The 19,926-nt window shown below is 40.9% G+C and overlaps 1 pseudogene; it reads right to left on the reverse strand.

Annotated features, from left to right (window-relative positions):
• Nucleotides 1-513: 513 nt before the first annotated feature.
• LOC126630687 (heat shock 70 kDa protein 4-like) lies at nt 514-18,813 on the reverse strand (annotated as a pseudogene).
• Nucleotides 18,814-19,926: the final 1,113 nt, after the last annotated feature.

Consider the following 19,926-nt stretch of genomic DNA (forward strand, 5'->3'; position numbering starts at 1 on the left):
CTGAAACCTTTCATAGTCGGATGGAGCAAAATATACTTCTTCTGTATTTTCCCTGTGAAACCAACTTCAAAACTGATTGTACAAATTAAAAAATTTCAAACATTCAATTACCCGGAAACCAAAAATGAAAATTTTATTAAATTAAATTAAAATAAATCATTGGCAAAAAGAACATAAAAATGAAAATTGCTACTAAATTAATTAAAATAAACTAATACGCAAGAGGAACAAAGGCAACCTTTTGAATTAATCTAAAGAGATGCAAACTAAAAATACCGGTCTTGCCATCAAACAGTGAATCTAAGAGAGATAATTTAGAAAGAAAATAGGCTTCGTAGGCAAAATACTGGAATACGATGTTGAACAAAATGACCAAGATCACCAAACATCCTACATCCTTCATCGACTTCTTCCATATTGGGACCAGCACCGCTGCCACCAGCAGGAGGAACATCTTCATCCATGGCGCCACCGACATCAGGTTTGCCAGCCCTGCTGCACCTTGGCAATGGTCGAATTGCAGATGCTCTCCAGCTAGTCCTCAAACTCGTAGGCCTCAGCAAGCTGGTTTCCGTCAAGCCATTGGATGGCCTAGTCAATCGCATCCTCAATCTTCTTCTTGTCAGCGGCGTCCAGCTTGGAGGCAATCTTATCATCCTTGATCGTGTTGCTCAAGTCGTAGGCATAATTTTCCAGAGCATTCTTGGCCTCCATTTTCTTCTTGTGCTCCTCATCTTCTGACTTGTACTTCTCAGCTTCTTGAACCATCTTCTCAATTTCTTCCTTCGACAATCTTCCCTTGTCATTGACGATGATAATCTTGTTCTTCGGCCCTATAGCCTTGTCTTCAGCCGAGACGTTCAAGATTTCGTTGGCATCAATATCAAAGCACACATTGATTTGCGGAACACCCCTTGGAGCAGGAGGAATGCCAAAAAGCTTGAATTTTCCCAGCAAGTTGTTATCCTTTCACCCTCATATACTTGGATCAAGATACCAGGCTGATTGTCTGAGTAGGTAGAGAAGACTTGTTCCTTCCGTAAAAACTCAAGTACACTCAAGGTTTACTTCAATTGCATACATTTTCAATGAGAGGCTGCATGTATATATATTCCACTTCAGATTACATCAAGGAATGAAATCCCTATTTACAAGACTATTCAAAATTCAAAACTACAATAGAAAAGATTTAAACTTTGAATACACAGTAAACAAATATTTGAAAGAGTTTGAAACTAATCTAACTCTTGTTGGAAAACTCTTCTACTCGATCACAAACTTCTGAAGACTCGCAGAGACTATGACTTGGTCTGCATCCCCTGCAATGTCACATCCTAATCCCGGCTCCATCGTAGCACGATATTGTCCGTTTTGGACCCCGGCCATGCCCTCACGGTTTTGTTTCTGGGAACTCATGCAAGAACTTCCTAGTAGGTCACCCATCCTAGGATTGCTCTCACCCGAACTTGCTTAATTTCAGAGTTCCAATGGAGTCCGAAGCTAGTGAGCTCCTAAAAGACCTCGTGCTAAATGAAGATGGGCATGTACGTATAAGGCACATCACCCCCTATCCGTTGATTGATGTAGGATGTTACAATTCACCCCCCTTAAGAGCTCGACATCCTCGTCGGCACATTCGCACCACACGACAGAGTGGCTCTGATACCATTTTGTCACATCCCAGTCTCGACTTTGCTGTAGCACGATATTGTCTGCTTTGGGCCCCGACCACGTCCTCACTGTTTTGTTTCTGGGAACTCATGCGAGAACTTTTCAGTGGGTCACCCATCCTAGGATTGCTCTCACTCAAACTCGCTTAACTTCGGAGTTCCGATGGAATCCGAATTTAGTGAGCTCCCAAAATGCCTCGTGCTAAATGGAGGTGGGCATGTACATATAAGGCACATCACCCCCTCTTCGTTGGCCGATGTGGGATGTTACACGCAAGCTGATAGGTGGAGAGACAACTGGAAGCTTGAATACAAGAAGTTTGAACCGTGAAGAAGACAGTCATTTTGTAAACAAATTAGCAATCTGATCTTGAGAACAAATATAATTCACAAGTAACTGACCACAAACCACCTTCTCATGAACATAATGATAATCTACTTCCAAATGGTTTGTTCTGGAATGAAACACAGGGTTCGAAGAGAGTGCAATGGACGAGATATTGTCACACCAAATTGTTGGACGTTGAAGATGTAAATGCGGGTCGCAGAAAAGAGACCTGAGCCAAGATAATATAGCAGTGTGTATGCCAGTTGCCTATACTTAGCTTCTGAACTTGATCTAGACACCATTTTTTGTTTTTTAGAGCTCTAGGAGACAAGATTAGAACCCAACTAAATGCAGAAACCACCAGTTGAATGCCATGTGTCAGGATTCCCAGCATAATCAACATCAGAAAATGACATGAGATATGCAGTATAAAAAAGATCATGGTTTTATATGGCCTTTATATAATGAAGAATCCTCTTGACTGCCATCCAATGTGTATTCTTTGGAGAATGCATGAATTGACATACCTGGTTCACTGCATAAAAAAGATCAGGTCTTGTGATAGTAAGGTATTGAAGTGCACCAACAACACTTCTATACAATTCTGGATTGTCATGCGGCTCACCATCACAAGCATTCAACTTCTGGCCATAAGGAACGGGGGTGGAAATAGGTTTGGCATCCAAGAATTTTGTGTGTTTCAACAAGTCTAGCGCATACTTTGCTTGATTCAGATGCATCTGATCACCTACATATTTAACTTCAACTCCCAAGAAATAATAAAGAGGACCCAAATCTTTCATTGAAAACAAAGTGCCCAACTTCTTGATTAAGCGAGCCATTTGTCTTTGACTATTTCTTGTCAACAATATATCGTCCACTTATATATAAAAAATCAAGTATATACCTCTGTGATTGTAAACAAATAAGCTATAATCACAAGTAGATGCTTGAAACCCTAATTGGAGCAAAAATTCTGAGAAACGATGAAACCAAGCTCGGGGAGCTTGTTTTAAGCCATATATGCTCCATTGAAATTTGCAAACATAATTAAGGTACTGCTTATCAACAAAACCAGCAGGTTGTCGCATATACACCTCTTCATTCAAAAAACCATGCCAAAATGCATTTTGTACATCCAGTTGTTTGATATGCCACTTTTTGAAACAACAAGGCTAAGAACAAGTCTGATGGTGCTATGCTTCACCACAGGGCTGAATGTTTCTGTATAATCAATTTCAGGCTTTTGATGGAACCCATTTGCAACTAGCCTCGCCCTATGCCTTTCAACCGAGCCATCTGCAAGTTTTTTAATCTTGAACATCTATTTGTTTGGTAACAAATTCATGCGTGGATGATACGTAACAAGTTTCCAGGTACCACATCGCTGTAATGCGTTGAACTCTTGAACCATGGCATTTCTCCATTCCTGTTGATTAATTGCTTGACTAAAACAAGTTGGTTCAACTGGAAAATGATCAATGTTAACATGCAAAGCATATTTAGGATTACGTTTTTGAATGCCAGATTGGGAATGAGTGGTCATTCTTTGTGGTTGCAATGACTATTGGTGTGAGGAAGGAGCACCGTGATTATCAACTATCACGGTATTATTTATATCAGCAGATAGTACTGCCTCTTGCTCATTTGAAGGGTTGGTAGACCTAGGATTCTCTAAAGGCATGATGGCTGGTGTATTTGAAGGAACATGTAAAGTGGTGGATGCGGTTTGGTTATTTGAATTAAGATTAGGTATAGTGGATGAGGTAGTATTTGGTTGGGTTAAGGACTCTAGTGGTTGGCTAATAGGCAGCGGATTGGCATTATGTGGTGGAGATAATATTAGAAAAGTAAATAATAATTCAGGAGAAGTAATACTACATGTGTATCCAAGGCTTTCCAATGAAGATGTGAGTTCCTTAAATGGAAAAGTGTTCTCGTTGAATAGGACATGGCGAGACAAGTATATTCGTCTCGTAGATAAGTCCAAGCATTTAAACCCTTGATGATTCAGTGAGTAACCTAAAAACACACATGGTTTGGACTTTTGTTGGAGTTTATGTTGTGCATAGGGCATTAACCAAGGATAACACTAACAACCAAACACTTTTAGAGTATCATATTTTGGAGTTTTGTCAAACAACTTTTCATATGGTGACTTATGAGACAAAACACGACTTGGCAACCTATTGATTAAGTAAGTTGCTATTAAACAAGCATCAACCCAGTATTTATTTGGTATATTTGTATGAGAAAGCATGACAATACTAGTCTCAACAATATGACGATGTTTTCTTTCCGTAATACCATTTTGTTCAGGGTGTTTTGGACACGAAAATCTTTGGGAATATCGTGAGTTTTAAGGTAGTTTTGAAAAACATGACTCTTATACTCACCTTCTTCATCACATTGAAGAGTTTTGATTGAACTGTTAAACATATTTTCGACCTGTGCCTTAAATTTCACAAATATTTCAAATACTTCAAATTTATTTTTCATTGGGAAAATCCAAGAATATCTAGAATAATCATCCACAAACAACACGTAATAACGAAAGCCTTCAATTGAAATAACTGGAGAACACCAAACATCTGAATGCAAAAGTTGCAAAGGAAACTGATAGACTAAATGATAAGTTAGTACTTTTTCCTAGTGGACACGACTGACAAAACGTTACATTTGAAGCACCAAGAATTGGTACTTTCTTATTTGAAATAAAAAACTTGACAATAGATGAAGTAGGATGACCAAGGCGTGAATGTTATTTCTGGGCCGAGACTCAAATGCCTACACACATTGAAAGAGGGTAATTGAATTGTCCATTGCCACCTGAAAATGGGTATAAGCCATTCTCACATCTCCCATGGAAAAGCATCTTCCGGGTCATGAGGTCCTTGAAAAGAAAAAAAATGAGGAAATATAACTATATAACAATGGTTGTCTAGGGTAAACCTATGCGCATAGATAATGTTTTTGGAGGCAGTGGGGCATCTTAGGATATCTTTTAAATCAAATGAGCAAGAGTTAGTTTGTATTTTATTTGAACCAAGATGAGATATATAAATTCCAAAATAATTACCTACACCACCAAAATTCTCTTTATCGTTATACTCATTTGGATTAACCAAATTTTGAATATCTGGAGTGACATGTGCGTTGGCACCAGTATCCAGCAGCCACTGCCCATTGTCCTGACGATTCAGTGTGATTGGAGACATGGCAATAGCAGTGATCCTTTTGGCTGGAATCATTCCTTCATACTCAGAATTCATCCTTTGCTAGCAATCTAGGGCAGGATGCCCTTGTTTTCCACAAATTTGGCACGTAAGCCTTTCACCGGAAGCATTAAACCTCTCACCATTGCAGGCAAAGTTGGGCTTGACATTATTGTTGTGGGAATTGAAAGATAGCTGGTTTCCAGCAGTACCTCTACGAGCAGACGGAAACATTCATCGTCCATTTCAACGAAGTCGTCCACCACGACCTCTTGCAGTGCCAAATGCATTCATAAGAGTAGCCTCCACGAGTTGAGCAATTTGCTCAATCTTTCTCCTCTCTGTTGTCAGTAAGAGCGCCTCAAGTGTAGGGTACGTGATTTGAATATCACGTGCCTGAGCAGCGTTCACTATCATCTTATAAGCAGGACCCAGATTACTCAAGATAATCTGGACAAGTTCATCATCATCCACAAGTTTTCTAGCTAAGGTAAGGTTATCAGAAATAACATTTATACGATCTAAATAATTAGCAATCGACAAATCAACTTTCTTGGTTTGCAAAAGTTCATTACGAAGAAATAGATACGATTTTGGGGCATAGAGGCATAGCGTTGCTCGAGAGCCTCCCAGGTAGCACGCGAAGTCTTTTTGCTGGCCACGACTAAGAGCACAGATGGCGTGAAAGAGCCATTAATCCAGCTTAGTATCATTTGATCGTGCTGCACCCATATTGTGTACGCAAGGTTAGTGGTTGTACTTCCAAGAAGCTGTTTGGGAGGGCAAACAATGGACCCATCGACATAACCCATCAGGTCACGACTCTTGAGGATTGGTAGAATCTGAGCCAACCACAAAAGGTAGTTGGTACAATACAGCTTAATCTTGACAACTGTAGTCATGGAAGAGAAAAGGTTCTTGGTGGGATTGGAGTTAGTGGTTGTTGTGGTTGCAGCACCGTTGCTATAATAAGCCATAGGAAAAAAAATTCAAGATATGTGTCGTTAGACTACTAGGGCTCTGATACCATGTAAAAACTCAAGTACACTCAAGGTTTACTTCAATTGCATACATTTTCAAGGAGAGGCTGCATGTATTTATATTCCATTTCAGATTACATTAGGGAATGAAATCCCTATTTACAAGACCATTCAAAATTCAAAACTACAACAGAAAATATTTAAATTTTGAATATACAGTAACAAATATTTGAAAGAGTTTGAAACTAATCTAACTCTTGTTGGATAACTATTCTACTCGATCACAAACTCCTGAAGACTCGCAGAGACTATGACTTGGTTTAACACCTTCTTGGTTGGAACGGGAGTGTTCAGTCATCACACCTCCGACAACCTCCAAACCAAGGGACATGAGAGTGAACATCCATAAGTAATAAATCATTCACCTTCTTGTTACCCTTACCGCTCAAGATAGCAGCCTGCATAGTGGTGCCATAAGCAATAGCCTCGTCTGGGTTGATGCTCTTGATAAAGTTTGTTTGTTTTTTTAGTGTTTTTGGTTGATTGTTTGGATTAGTTTCTTAGGGTTAAAATGGCAGAGAATAGATGGGGCATTTTGGAGTGTGTTTTACGGCTTCAAGGCTGTGCAAAATGCAGCAGCATTGATTTCATTAAGTAAAGGAAAATATAGTAGGGTATAGTGCACTGCCGTGACCCATACTTGTTTTAGGGAGTGATTGACAAGAGACCTAAACAACTATTTTAGCCTTACTACTCTAGATTAAATCCTAGCCCTTCATTTGAGTTTTAAGTGATCTAATCTGGAGTGTACATTTGTCACTCACACACTCACACATACATTTTAACAAAAAACTAGTTGTTTGAGGTTTTAACCCTTCATTTCTTCTTTCTTCTTCGATCCAGACAACAGCCATGCTCGGGAGCTCCTTGCGGCCTTCGATCCCTCGACTCTAGAAGTTGTTTAGCTTCCAACACTCCCTTCTAAATTTCTTATGAGAGTCATTCCAACCAATCCTTTCAGGTAATTGAATCTCTCATTCGGTAATGCTTTTGTGAAAATGTCTGCGATCTGATCCTCTGTGCTGCAATAGATTAGCTTGATTGTGTTATCCTGCAATGCCTCTCTGATGAAATTATATCTTCTTTTGATGTGCTTTGTTCTCTGATTAAATACTATGTTTTTGGTCATGGCGATTGCAGAGGTGTTGTCACACATAAGTGGTGTGGCATCAACCTGCAATTCCTCAAAGTCTTTAAGTATAAACCTTAGCCAAATAGTTTGAGCTGTAGCTTTTGATGCACTCACATACTCTGCCTCGACTATGGCAGTGCAACACTTTGTTGCTTCACAGAGACCCACGAGAAAACCCCTAAACCAAAATTGAAAGCATAACCCGATGTGATTCTGCTATCATCTTCACTGCCACCCCAATCACTGTAACAAAATCCAATTAAGATAGTTGACTTCCCTATTTCATACTTGATCTCATAATCAAATGTTCATTGCACATATCTTTGAACTCTCTTTGTTGTCCTTATGTGTATCTTGCTAGGATTCTGCATAAACCTGGAAAGTAGGCTTGCTGAGAACATTAGATCTGGCCTTGTTGCAGTTAGGTACAATAGATCGCCAACAATTCTTTTGTAGAGACTAGCATCTGAAGGTTCACTTCCACCATCCCTATTAAGCTTTTCATTTGCAATTAGGGGTGTAAAGACTGGTTTACATCCCTTTAATCCAAACTTTTCAAGCAAAGTTTCAGCATACTTCCTTTGATGAATGAAGATGCTACTTGCTTCTTGAATTACCCCACTACCAAGAAAATAATGCAAGAGGCCTAGGTCAGTCATTTCATACCTCTTCATCATCTTTTCTTTGAACTCTTCAATCATTGCAGCATCATTTTCAATGTAGACAATATCATCCACATAGATTGAGACAATGAGTGTCTTGTTGTTGCTTTCTGTCTTGGTGTAGAGTGTAGCTTCACTAGGAATTTTCTGAAATCTGAAATCTTTTCTCAATGAAATAGGAATCAATCTTACTGTACCAAGCTCTTAGAGCTTGCTTTAGGCCATAGAGAGTCTTCCTTAGTTTGTACACCTTATCTGGAAACTCTTGATTTGTGAACCTTTGAGGTTGTTTTATGGTGTCTAACCTTGTTACTGGAGCAAAGGTTTCATTGAAGCCTATACCAGGCTTCTGTGAGTGGCCTTTAACTACCAATCTGGCCTTGTTCTTTTGCACAGAACCATCTAGGTTGAGCTTCACTTTGTACACACATTTCACACCAATCACATGTTTGTCATTTGGTCGATTTACAAGTTCCCAAGTGTCATTCTTCTCAATCATTTCAAGTTCTTCCTTCATTGCTTTCTTCCAAACTTTGTCTTTCTCAGCTTCATCATATGCTTCTGGTTCCACTACACAGTAGTTACATATAACATAGATCTCATCCAAGCTTCTCAACCTCACTGGAGTTGAACTTGGAGTTGTTATCTGTGATTGACTTGGTTGTGGACTCATGCTTGCTTGTTGTGGAGTCCCTTGTATGTCACCATTCTCTATGACTTCTTCTTGAACTGAGGTCTCCATATGCTCCATTGTTTTGCCTTTTGTCGAGGTCAAGTTGTAGAGAGACAATGTCATTCTCTACTACCTTTATTTCCCAGTTCCATGTTAAGTCTTCATCAACGATAACATTCCTTGATAGAATTATCTTCTAAGTTGACAAATTGTAAACTCTGTACCCTTTCTTACTGGTTTCATTACCTACAAAAACACCCTTGTTACTTGATTTCTCCAATTTCTGCCTTAGTTGTTGAGGGATGTAGGTGTAGCACATTGAGCCAAACACTCTCAGATGATCCATAGAATGCTTCCTTCCATTGAACACTTCAAATGGTGTCTTCTTATCCAGTGTTTTAGAAGGGCACCTATTCAATAGGTACACTAAGGTGTTTACAGCTTCACCCTAAAATGTTTAGGGCATGTTCTTCTCATGCATCATAGACTTAGCCATTTCAACTATTGTCCTATTTCTGCAATCCCATTCTATTGTGGTGAATATGCCATATTGAGTTGCTTCTCCAACCCCACATCTTCACATAATACATTGAACGCTTGTGAGGTGTACTCACCTTCCATATCACTTCTCAGTCTTTTGATTTGATATCCAATTTGAAATTCCACCATTGCCTTGAACTTCTTGAATATTGTGAATACCTTAGACTTGAACCTTTGTTTGGGCCCAAAATAATAGTTTGGGCCGAGGGTAGGATCACTCTCGGCCCGGGAGGCCATGCGGCGAAAGGGCCATGGATCTTTCAGCTCATGGGCTTCCAAGCCTAGGTCGGTTAAATCAGAACGCAAGCCGAGTCCTAGTACAATAGGGACTCTCGACGGGATCAGTAATCCAGAAGGCGAATCCAGCTCAGTTAAGGACTAGATTCGTAGTCCTAGTGGAGATAGGATTGGTCGATGTGATGTTGATCCAGAGAGGGAAACCTAGTCCGAATAGGATTGTAACTCGGGCTCGAGGACCAGCGCTATAAATAGGGGAAGCTGTGCATTAAGGAAGCCCCCTGCAAATCAATACAAAATTGCCCTGCGCAAATTCTCACAACTTGTGATTTTTCTTTTTCTTTTTTCGCTGACACATCTTCCGTTGGCATCAACAGCACTGTGGAAGCAACCGGTGATATCTTAAGTCGGCATAGATAGCTCTGTCACCGTAGAGTCAGTCGGTCTCGCAGTACCTTCCGTTGGCATCAACAGCACTGCGGCGAGAACGATTGATTACCTATCCAAGTCTCGGTCGAGAAGGGTTTCTAAATCCTTATTGGTAGAGGTCATCTCATCAGCCTTCTCGGCGAAGTGAGGTGTTACAGTTATTACATTCGGCACATTGAAAGCCGAATTTGATATTGAACTTCGTAAGAATAGTAACCTTGTCTTCAGGTTCGAGAGCCCAAGAGGCCGAGACGTGTTCTTTTCTCGGCCGCAATCGCAAGACGCAGAAGTCAGTAGCGCGACCCAACGCAACATCAACAAATTTACTCCTCGGCCGAGCTCGGCCGACGAGTTGGCACGCCCCGCATTCACCGAATGACGTAGTTAGCTTATAGATTACTCGGCCTGCGCGCCACGTAGGCTTTGTAGTTTCTAGGGTCAACAACCTTATAAAATACACCCAACACATTCGTGAATAGTCATCAATGAAGGTTAAGAAATACCTATTTCCACTGATTGTTGTTGTTTGCATTGGTCCACACACATCCGTGTCAATCAATTCAAGTGGCTTTGTTGCCCTCTCAGCCTTTCCAGCTTCAAATGGATCTTTGTGATGTTTGCCAAACACACACCTTTCACAAGTTTCATTGCATTGATCCATTTTTGGTATCTTTTGCACTATTTCATGCATTTGCAAATTTTGTAAGCTTGTCATGTTTAAATGATCAAGCCTCTTGTGCCATAGCTTCATACAACCTGTCACACTTGCTTTCCTTGCCACTTCCTCTAGGTACTTCAGCATAAGTGGGAAATTTCTGTTTTTCACTTCCACTCTAGTCACTAGGTTTGATAAGGACCTGTCATCATAGATCTCGACCACAGTTCCCCCAAAGAGTAGGAAATGGCCATGCTCTATCATTTAACCCACACTAAGTAGATTCTCATCCAATCCAGGCACTAGCATCACTTCCCTTATGCATCTTCTTTCTTTCTTGGTGTTAATGACCAGAGTTCCTCTTCCAATGGCTTTGACAATGTTTCCATCCCCCATTTTCACTTTTCCAGTGAAGTTTGTATCAATATGAATAAGTAATGACTCATGTGCAGTCACATGGTTGTTGTAGCCACTGTCAATGTACCACACTTCATTGTTTTTCTCCATTTTTGCACTGAACACATTTGCTTATTCTTCTACTTGATTTGCACAGTTCACTTATTGTACATTCTTTGATATGCAATCCTACATGATGTGCCCGAACCTGTTGCATTTGTGGCACCTGGGCTTGTCCTTGAACCAGCATTCTCCAATATGGAATTTGTCATAGTGCTTGCATTGCTGCTTAGTTCTTGGACCTTCATTTAAGTAGCTGCCTTGGTTAGGTCTAGAGTTTTGATACCCATTTCTTTCCCATTTCTTGTTCTTGCGCTTCCACTGTGGTTTTTGTTACTTGCACTAACTTGACTACTAGATCCAACATTGTGTGATTGAAAAGCTTTCTCAGGTGCAAAATCAGCATGCCTCTCAAGCCTTTGGTCAAAAGCTCTTAAAGATGCCATCATATCTTGCATACTAAGAGTTTCAGTGTCTTTGGTTTCTTCAATGACACTCACTATTAAATCATAAGGTTTAGTCAAACTAATCAACAATGTATAGACAATTCTTTCATTAGGCAGTTCCTCACCATATGTTTTCATTTTGTTTACAACATCAAATAGCCTAGTAAATTAGTCTTTTAACAGCTCATTCTCCCTCATTCTTTTATACTCGAAATCTCTTCTAAGGGATTGGAGTTTTACCTTTCTGACTTTGGTGTCTCCTATGTACTCTTGTTGTAAAACTTCCCAAGTTCCCTTTGCACTCTCTTTATTTGCTATCCTCGAGAAAATGGTGTCTGAGACAGCACCTTGGATGATTCCAAGTGCTCTAACATCCTCTATCCGGTTTTGGTTCAGTGTTTGGAGTTGTGTTTCTGTGAGGTCCTTCTCTAGAGCATCAACCTCCATCTCAGGTAGTTCATACCCGTATTGAACCATATTCCATATATCATAGGACTTGAAAATGGTTGTCATTATTATTCTCCAAAAATCATAGTTCTCCTCATCAAATATTGGAGCTTTTAGCTCACTGCTACTGCTGGATCCCTTCATTTGCAGGGTTGTTTGTTGGTTGTTGTTGTTGAGGACACTACGTAGGTGCTCCCAAAGATCTCAACTTGCACATATTACACCCAGAAAGTTGTAAGATCAAAAACTAAACTTTGAGGCCATGATAAAGTTTGTTTGTTTTTTGGGTGTTTTTGGTTGATTGTTTGGATTAGTTTCTTAGGGTTAAAATGGCAGAGAATGAAGATGACCTTTTGGAGTGTGTTTTACGGCTTCAAGGTTGTGCAAAATGCAGTAGCACTGATTTCATTAAGTAAGGGAAAATGTTGTAGTGTATGGTGCATTGCCATGATCCATACTTGTTTTAGAGAGTGATTGACAACAGACCTAAACAACTATTTTAGCCTTACTACTCCAGATTAAATCATAGCCCTTCATTTGGGTTTTAAGTGATCTAATCTGGAGTGTACACTTGTCACTCACACATACATTTAAACAAAAAAATAGCCTTTGGAGGTTTTTATAGAAACGTGATATAGCAGAATGCTTTTCACTAGTATTCACCGAATGCTAGGGTTACAAAATATATAGGAAACAGATACATTCCTGATCCTAATCTAATGCCTACAATCAAGGAAACCAAACTATAATAGGAAGCAAATAACTAATTACAGATTTACAATATTTACTATAATTAATCTTAGATATCTTCCTTAACACTCCCCCTCAAGTTGGAGTGTATGTTAATGACACCCAACTTGCTGAGCAATGTTTCAAACTGTGTGGAACCCAACGGCTTGGTGAAGATGTCTGCTGGTTGGTCATTTGTGCGTATGTATGCCGTACGAATCAGTCCTTCTTGAACCTTTTCTCTCACTAAATGACAGTCAATCTCTATATGCTTTGTCCGTTCATGAAACACCGGGTTCGAAGCAATGTATATGGCTGTTTGGTTATCACAGAACAACATGACTGGTTGTGAATGACTCACCTTTAAGTCCCTCAAAATGTTCTTGAACCATGTGATCTCACAACATGTGGCTGCCATGGAACGGTACTCGGCTTCTACACTAGAACGGGAGACAGTGGTTTGCTTCTTTGTTTTCCAGGATATCGGTGCTTGACCAAGTTGAACACAATAGCCTGTTATCGATCTTCTTGTGTCTTTGCATCTAGCCCAGTCAGCGTCACAAAATGCCCTTAACTGTAAGGATCCCTTAGATGGCAAAAATATGCCTTGTCCTGGTGCACTCTTGATGTATTTGAGAACTTTGTGTGCTGCTTCAAGATGTGGTTGTCTAGGCTTTTCCATAAACTGGCTTAACATATGCACAGCGTAAGCTAAGTCCGGCCTCGTTATAGTCAGGTAGATCAACCTACCCACAAGCCTTCTATAGGATGAAGCATCAACCAGAAGTTCTCCTTCTGCCTGTGTGAGAGAAACATTGGGCTCCACAGGAAATCGTGAAGGTTTAGCACCCAAAAATCCTGCATCATCTAATATATCCAATGCATACTTTCGTTGACATAAGGTGATGCCATTGTTAGACCGTGCAACCTCTATCCCCAAGAAATATTTAAGTTGTCCCAAGTCCTTCAATTTGAATTGTTGCGAGAGGAACTTTTTCGTTGCTTCAATTTCTTGCAGATTATTTCCTGCCAAAATTACATCATCAACATATACCAACAAAGCAATGAAGTTACCGTGCTGACTTCGGACGAACAAAGAATAATCAGACCACGATTGATGAAATCCAGCAGCCTTGAGAGCATTGGAAAGTTTAATGAACCATTGTCTGGAGGCTTGCTTTAAACCATACAAGGATTTGTGTAGCTTGCATACACGAGTCTCCCCCTTTCGACCGAAGCCAGGAGGTAAGTGCATGTACACTTCCTCATCAAGATCACCATGCAAGAAGGCGTTGTTGACATCGAGTTGGTGCAAATGCCACTGACGCACAGCCGCAACACTAAGGAGCACACGAACAGTGGTTAACTTGGCAACCGGAGCAAAAGTTTCACGGTAGTCAACCCCTTCTATTTGGCTATAGCCCTTGGCAACCAACCTGGCTTTGTAACGCTCGATGGTCCCATCAGGTTTAAGCTTAACCTTGTACACCCATTTGCACCCAATCGCCCTTTTGCGAGGAGGAAGAGGAACGAGAGACCAAGTATGGTTGGCCTGAAGAGCAGCAATTTCGTGTTGCATGGCGTCACGCCATTGTGGATGTTGGACAGCCTGCAGGTAAGTGGTAGGCTCTCGGATGGTGGTAACGTTAGTGACAAAATGTTTATGCATGGGAGAAAGGCGATTGTAAGATAGGTAATGAGATAAAGGGTGAGCTGTACCTGAGACCTGAACCAGATTCGAGGAAGGAGCAAGTCGGGACGGGAGAGAGGTCTCGACGTGGAAATCCTGCAAGAAAGAGGAGGGTTTTGTAGGACGTGTGCCACGACGAGGTGGCGGTGGTGCAGTGGGGAAGTGAGCAGCGGGGGGGGAAGGTGGAGGTGAGGAGGATGGTGCAGGTGAGGGAGGCGAGGGGGTTTCAACAGGTGGAGAAGAGCCTATGTCAGGAGAAGGTTCTATGGGAGGTGGAGGGAAGAGAGGAGGTGATGTATCAAAAGATGGCGAGTAAGGTTCTATGGGAGGCGGAGTGGGAGTGGTAGAAGAAGTAGCGGAAGTAGGAGGTAATTGATAGGGAAAATGATCTTCGAAAAAGGTGACATCCCGGGACACGAAAATCTGTTTAAGTGTGAGATCAAACAATCGGTAACCCTTTTGACCATGGGGGTACCCAAGAAAAATACATCGTCGTGCACGAGGATCAAATTTAGAGGGTTTTTGTGCATGGGTTGATGCAAAACATAAGCAGCCAAAAACACGTAAATGCATGTAATTTGGTGCTGTGTTAAACAACTTGTGATATGGTGTTTTCCCTTGAAGAAGAGGTGTGGGTGTACGGTTAATAAGATAGGCCGAAGTGAGAATGGCATCCCCCCAAAATTGTTTAGGCAGGTTGGCTTGAAAAAGAAGTGCTCGTGCAACATTTAACAGGTGTATGTGTTTGCGTTCAGCAACACCATTTTGTTGTGGTGTGTTGACACAACTGGTTTGGTGTAGGATCCCTTTGAGTTCGTAAAAAGAGACAAGTTTGAACTCGGGACCATTATCACTTCGAATCACCTTAACTGTTGTGTTGAATTGATTCTCAACCATGTGTATGAATTGAACAAGGATAGCTTGTGTGTCAGATTTGTGTTTCATCAAGTAAACCCAGGTGCACCGTGTGTAATCATCTACAATGGTGAGGAAATATTTTGCGCCTGAGAGGGAAGGAACTTTATAACCACCCCAAATATCAATATGTATTAATTCAAGACATGAATGAGTAGATATAGAACTCAAGGGAAAAGACAATCTGGTTTGTTTAGCCAAGGGACAAATTAAACATTGATGAGAATCACACGTTTTATTGTGCACAAATGGAAGTAACGAAGACACTTTAGATGATGGGTGCCCAAGGCGTTGGTGCCAAAAAGAAGAGCTCATGGTGGATATGGTGTTGCAGGATCCCTTCCTTGGTGGTTCGAGATAGTAGAGTCCCTCTCGTTCAATTCCCGTCCCAATCATCTTCCCCGAACGTAGGTCCTGTATGACACAAAATTGTTTGAGAAAAATGGTGATGTAGAGGGAATCATAGGCTAATTTGCTAATAGATATCAAATTTAACCTAAACAAGGGTACACATAAAACATTGTCAAGGATAAGGTTGAGAGAGAACACCACTTGGCCGACATGGGTTACGGTAGCAAGGGAACCATTTGGTAATTCAACACTATGATTTTCAACACGTTTTGAGGACGTGAGGAACTCAGGACTGCATACGATGTGGTCTGTGGCACCACTGTCCAAAATCCAAATGGTTTGCTTTCCATTACGCATGAAGGAAAATGCTTTACCTGAAAGGTCTTCATGATTGGAAGAATTACCCACTTGATTGGCGAAAGAGGATTTGCTCTTGTTCAAAAGCTGAAGAATCTGCTTGCAGTCCTCCGGAGAAAAGGGAAAGTTGGGCATTGTGTCCTTCTTGTCACGACCCGTGACCTGGTTGCCCTTGGAAGGCCGACTTTGGTCAGTTTCAGCCGCTGCCTTTCGTTTGCGGCAAAAGTCGAAAGTGTGTCCCTTCCAACCACAAAATGTACACTTGAGATGAGCACGACAATTCTTGGTGCTATGATTGGTCTTGTTGCATTTGGAGCATCGCTGACCACCATCTTCTGTCTCAGGTTCTCGACCCACACCTTTCACTGAAAACACGGCAGCCTCAGGTTGCATGGTGCTGCTCTTTCCGTTTGACACCTCAACTTGTTTCTCATGACGAAGAACAAGCGCATAAGCTTTGTTAACAGTTGGCAATGGATCCAGCAAGAGGGTGTTGCTACGAACCGTAGCATATGAGTCACTTAAACCCATGAGGAACTTCATTGTTTTCTGAGTCTCCACATATGATGTTATTTCATTCCTTGCTTCGCAATGGCACGTCGGGATTGAACATAAGGCATCACGTTCATCCCAAAGGCTTTTGAGTTTGGTGAAATAGGAACTCACCATCATGTTGGTTTGCACACAATTATGAATTTCGTTTTCTATGTGAAACAGTTGAACGATATTCACATGAGAAAACCTTTCTTGCAGGTCAAGCCACATCTGCCGCGCGTCCTTGCAGTGTATGACACTTCCTGAGATGTCTTTTGACATGGAACCGAGCAACCATGTTTTCACCAGATTATTACATCGGTTCCATTGCTGTAATTCTTCAACCTGCGCATCAGTTGGCTTTGTGATTGTTCCATCGACCAGCCCTAACTTGTTTTTGACCATCAAGGCCATGGTCATGGATTGCACCCATGTGCCATAGTTGTCTTCCACGAGTGGCTGCGGAACAAGGATGGCGCCAGGCTGATCCGAGTGGTGAAGAAAAAGTGGATGGTTAGGGTTTTCCCACTTTTGATGTAAAGTCATGCCTGAAGAGGTTGACTTGTCTGGTTTGTCACCCATGGCTATGGTTGCTAGGGTTTAGATTTCTGTCGTGGTTTGCCCAGATCGATCACTCTGGTACCATATAGAAACGTGATATAGCAGAATGCTTTTCACTATTATTCACCGAATGCTAGGGTTACAAAATATATAGGAAACAGATACATTCCTGATCCTAATCTAATGCCTACAATCAAGGAAACCAAACTATAATAGGAAGCAAATAACTAATTACAGATTTACAATATTTACTATAATTAATCTTAGATATCTTCCTTAACAGTTTTAACCCTTCATTTCTTCTTTCTTCTTCAATGCAGATAACAGCCATGCGAAGAAGTCCTGCAACAACTGCTGCACCTTCAGAATCCTAATAGAACCGCCCACTAGCAAAACATCATGGACCGAGCTCTTGTCCATCTTTGTATCTCTCAAACACTTCTCAACCGGCCCCATACACTTTCTGAAAAGATCCATGTTAAGCTCTTCAAACCTAGGACGGGTAATGGTTGAGTAGAAATCAACACCCTCGTACAAAGAATCAATCTCAATTGTGGTCTGAGCAGTGGAGGAGAGAGTCCTCTTTGCCCTCTCACAAGCAATTCTCAACCGCCTACGAGCACTTGGGCTGCTGCTGATAACCTTCTTGTGCTTCCTCTTGACCTCTTGAACAAAGTGATTCATCATTCTGTTGTTGAAATCTTCTCCTCCAAAGTGGGTGTCTCCGGCGGTTGCCTTCACTTCAAAGATCCTTTTTTCAATTGTGAGCAGTGAGACATCAAAAGTGCCTCCGCCAAGATCGAAAATCAAGACATTCTTCTCGCCAACGCTGGTGACCTTCTTGTCAAGATCGTATGCAAAAGCGGCAGCGGTGGGCTCATTCATAATGCACAGAACATTAAGGCCGTCAATGACCCCAGCATCCTTTGTGGCCTGACGCTGAGAATCGTTGAAGTAAGCCGGGACAGCAACAACGACATTCTTTTCTTTATAGATGAGCCAAGATAGGCCTCGGCAATCTCACGCATCTTGACGAGAACCATGGAGGAAATTTCTTCAGCAGTGAACTGCTTCTCTTCGCCCTTGTATGTGACAACAATCGTGGGCTTGTCACCGGAGCCGGAAATGACCTTGAAGGGCCAGTGCTTCATGTCACTCTGAACAGAAGGGTCAAAGAATCTCCTACCAATCAACTAGTTGGCATCTGAAAAATTAACCAAGCTCGTTTAAAAATACTAATTTATTAATAATTCATAACACAAAACAAGCTACAATATCAAGCTAAATCCATTAAAACTTATCAAAAATAAAAGTAACCAAACAGATCATGCTACAAACACTAAAAACTCGGATAGCTTTTTTAAAATTTCATCCAACAATTAACAAGAAACTTAAAACCCAAATTATAATTTTGAACAGATTAACTAAAACTTCTAAAACTCATAGCCTTGACCACCAATTATAATATTTGATTGTCCATAAATATTAACTAAACAAATCCTGCAAATAAAAAATAAAAAATAAAATGATCAATTCGCTATAACAAAAATTCAAGGAACAACAAAACCCTGCACAAAATTAACCTGCATAGTAATTTATCACACCAAACCTCAAAAAGATAATTACTTTCAAGGGAATTGAACTCTTTTTCTCAGAAATTCAGGTAATAGAAATCTAAAAACAGCAAAATTTAAACAACCAGCAAATATTGACAGTAAAATTCATAAAATCAGCAATACAAGCACATATCAAACAGTACAAGGCAAAAAAAAAAAAAAAAACAACATCACATAAAAAAATTTCGCAAGAAAAAGAAAGTATCTCGATTCTTATCCAGGACGGTGTTGACGGGGTTCATGGCGACCTGGTCCTTGGCCACATTGCCGATCAACCTCTCCGTATCAGTAAACGCCACGTAAGACGGCGTCGTGCGCGGTTGCCATGATCATTAGCGATGATCTCGACGCGGTCGTGTTGACAAACACCGACGCACGAGTAAGTAGTTCCGAGATCTATACCGATCGCTGGCCCTTCTCCTTTTCCCTCCATTGCAACCGCTGAGATTCAATCAATCAAACAAGCAAAGAACCGCAAAGAAAAGTAAAGAGCATTTGAGATTTTTGGGCGTAGGGTATTGGGAGCGAGAGTAGTGAACGTTGGTATAGTCAATTTACGATTTTTAGTGGGAGGGTGTCCAAATGTTCGATTTGACTACGGCCGTTGGATTTGATTGTTGTGGACGGTGGCGATTGGATATTTCTCGCGGGGTTGGTTTTCCTTATTTTTTTATTGACTCTTCGGGTCTACTTCCATGGTCGTCGCAAATTCGTCTTTTTGTCATTTTCATTGAACGGTGACGTTTTGCATTTGGGCTAGGACTTGACTTTTGGGCTTTCGAAAGGCTTTGGATCCACTGCGGTCCATATGGTGTGTGTGCAAAACATGATGAGTCGGTTTAGAAGTTGGTGAGCAAGGAAAAACTTTGGGCCATATTCCCCCAAGAATTTAATCCTTGGGTTAAGTATTTGGGCCCACTCGCTTACCCTACGTGACAAAGTTGTAGCCGTTGGGTCCCCGCGTTGACACATTTTCCGATCACTAGTTTTGAGCCCAATGACTATTTCCTTGATCCAACGGTTGGCATAATTGGGTCGTTGGTTTATCCAATGATTCAGAACCAAATTTTTTTTTCTTTTACAATTACATTAAATTGGACGGCTAAGATGAAATATGAGCAAACTTAAGGTAAAAAAGATCCGACGGCCTAAAATTAAGCCTAACAGCTAAATCAATTAAAAAATATTTTTAAATCAAATTTCACCTAAAAACTTAAAAATACCTATGTATTTATTTAAACAT

This window comes from Malus sylvestris, chromosome 7 (genome assembly GCF_916048215.2).
Source record: "Malus sylvestris chromosome 7, drMalSylv7.2, whole genome shotgun sequence".
Lineage (NCBI taxonomy): Eukaryota > Viridiplantae > Streptophyta > Magnoliopsida > Rosales > Rosaceae > Malus > Malus sylvestris.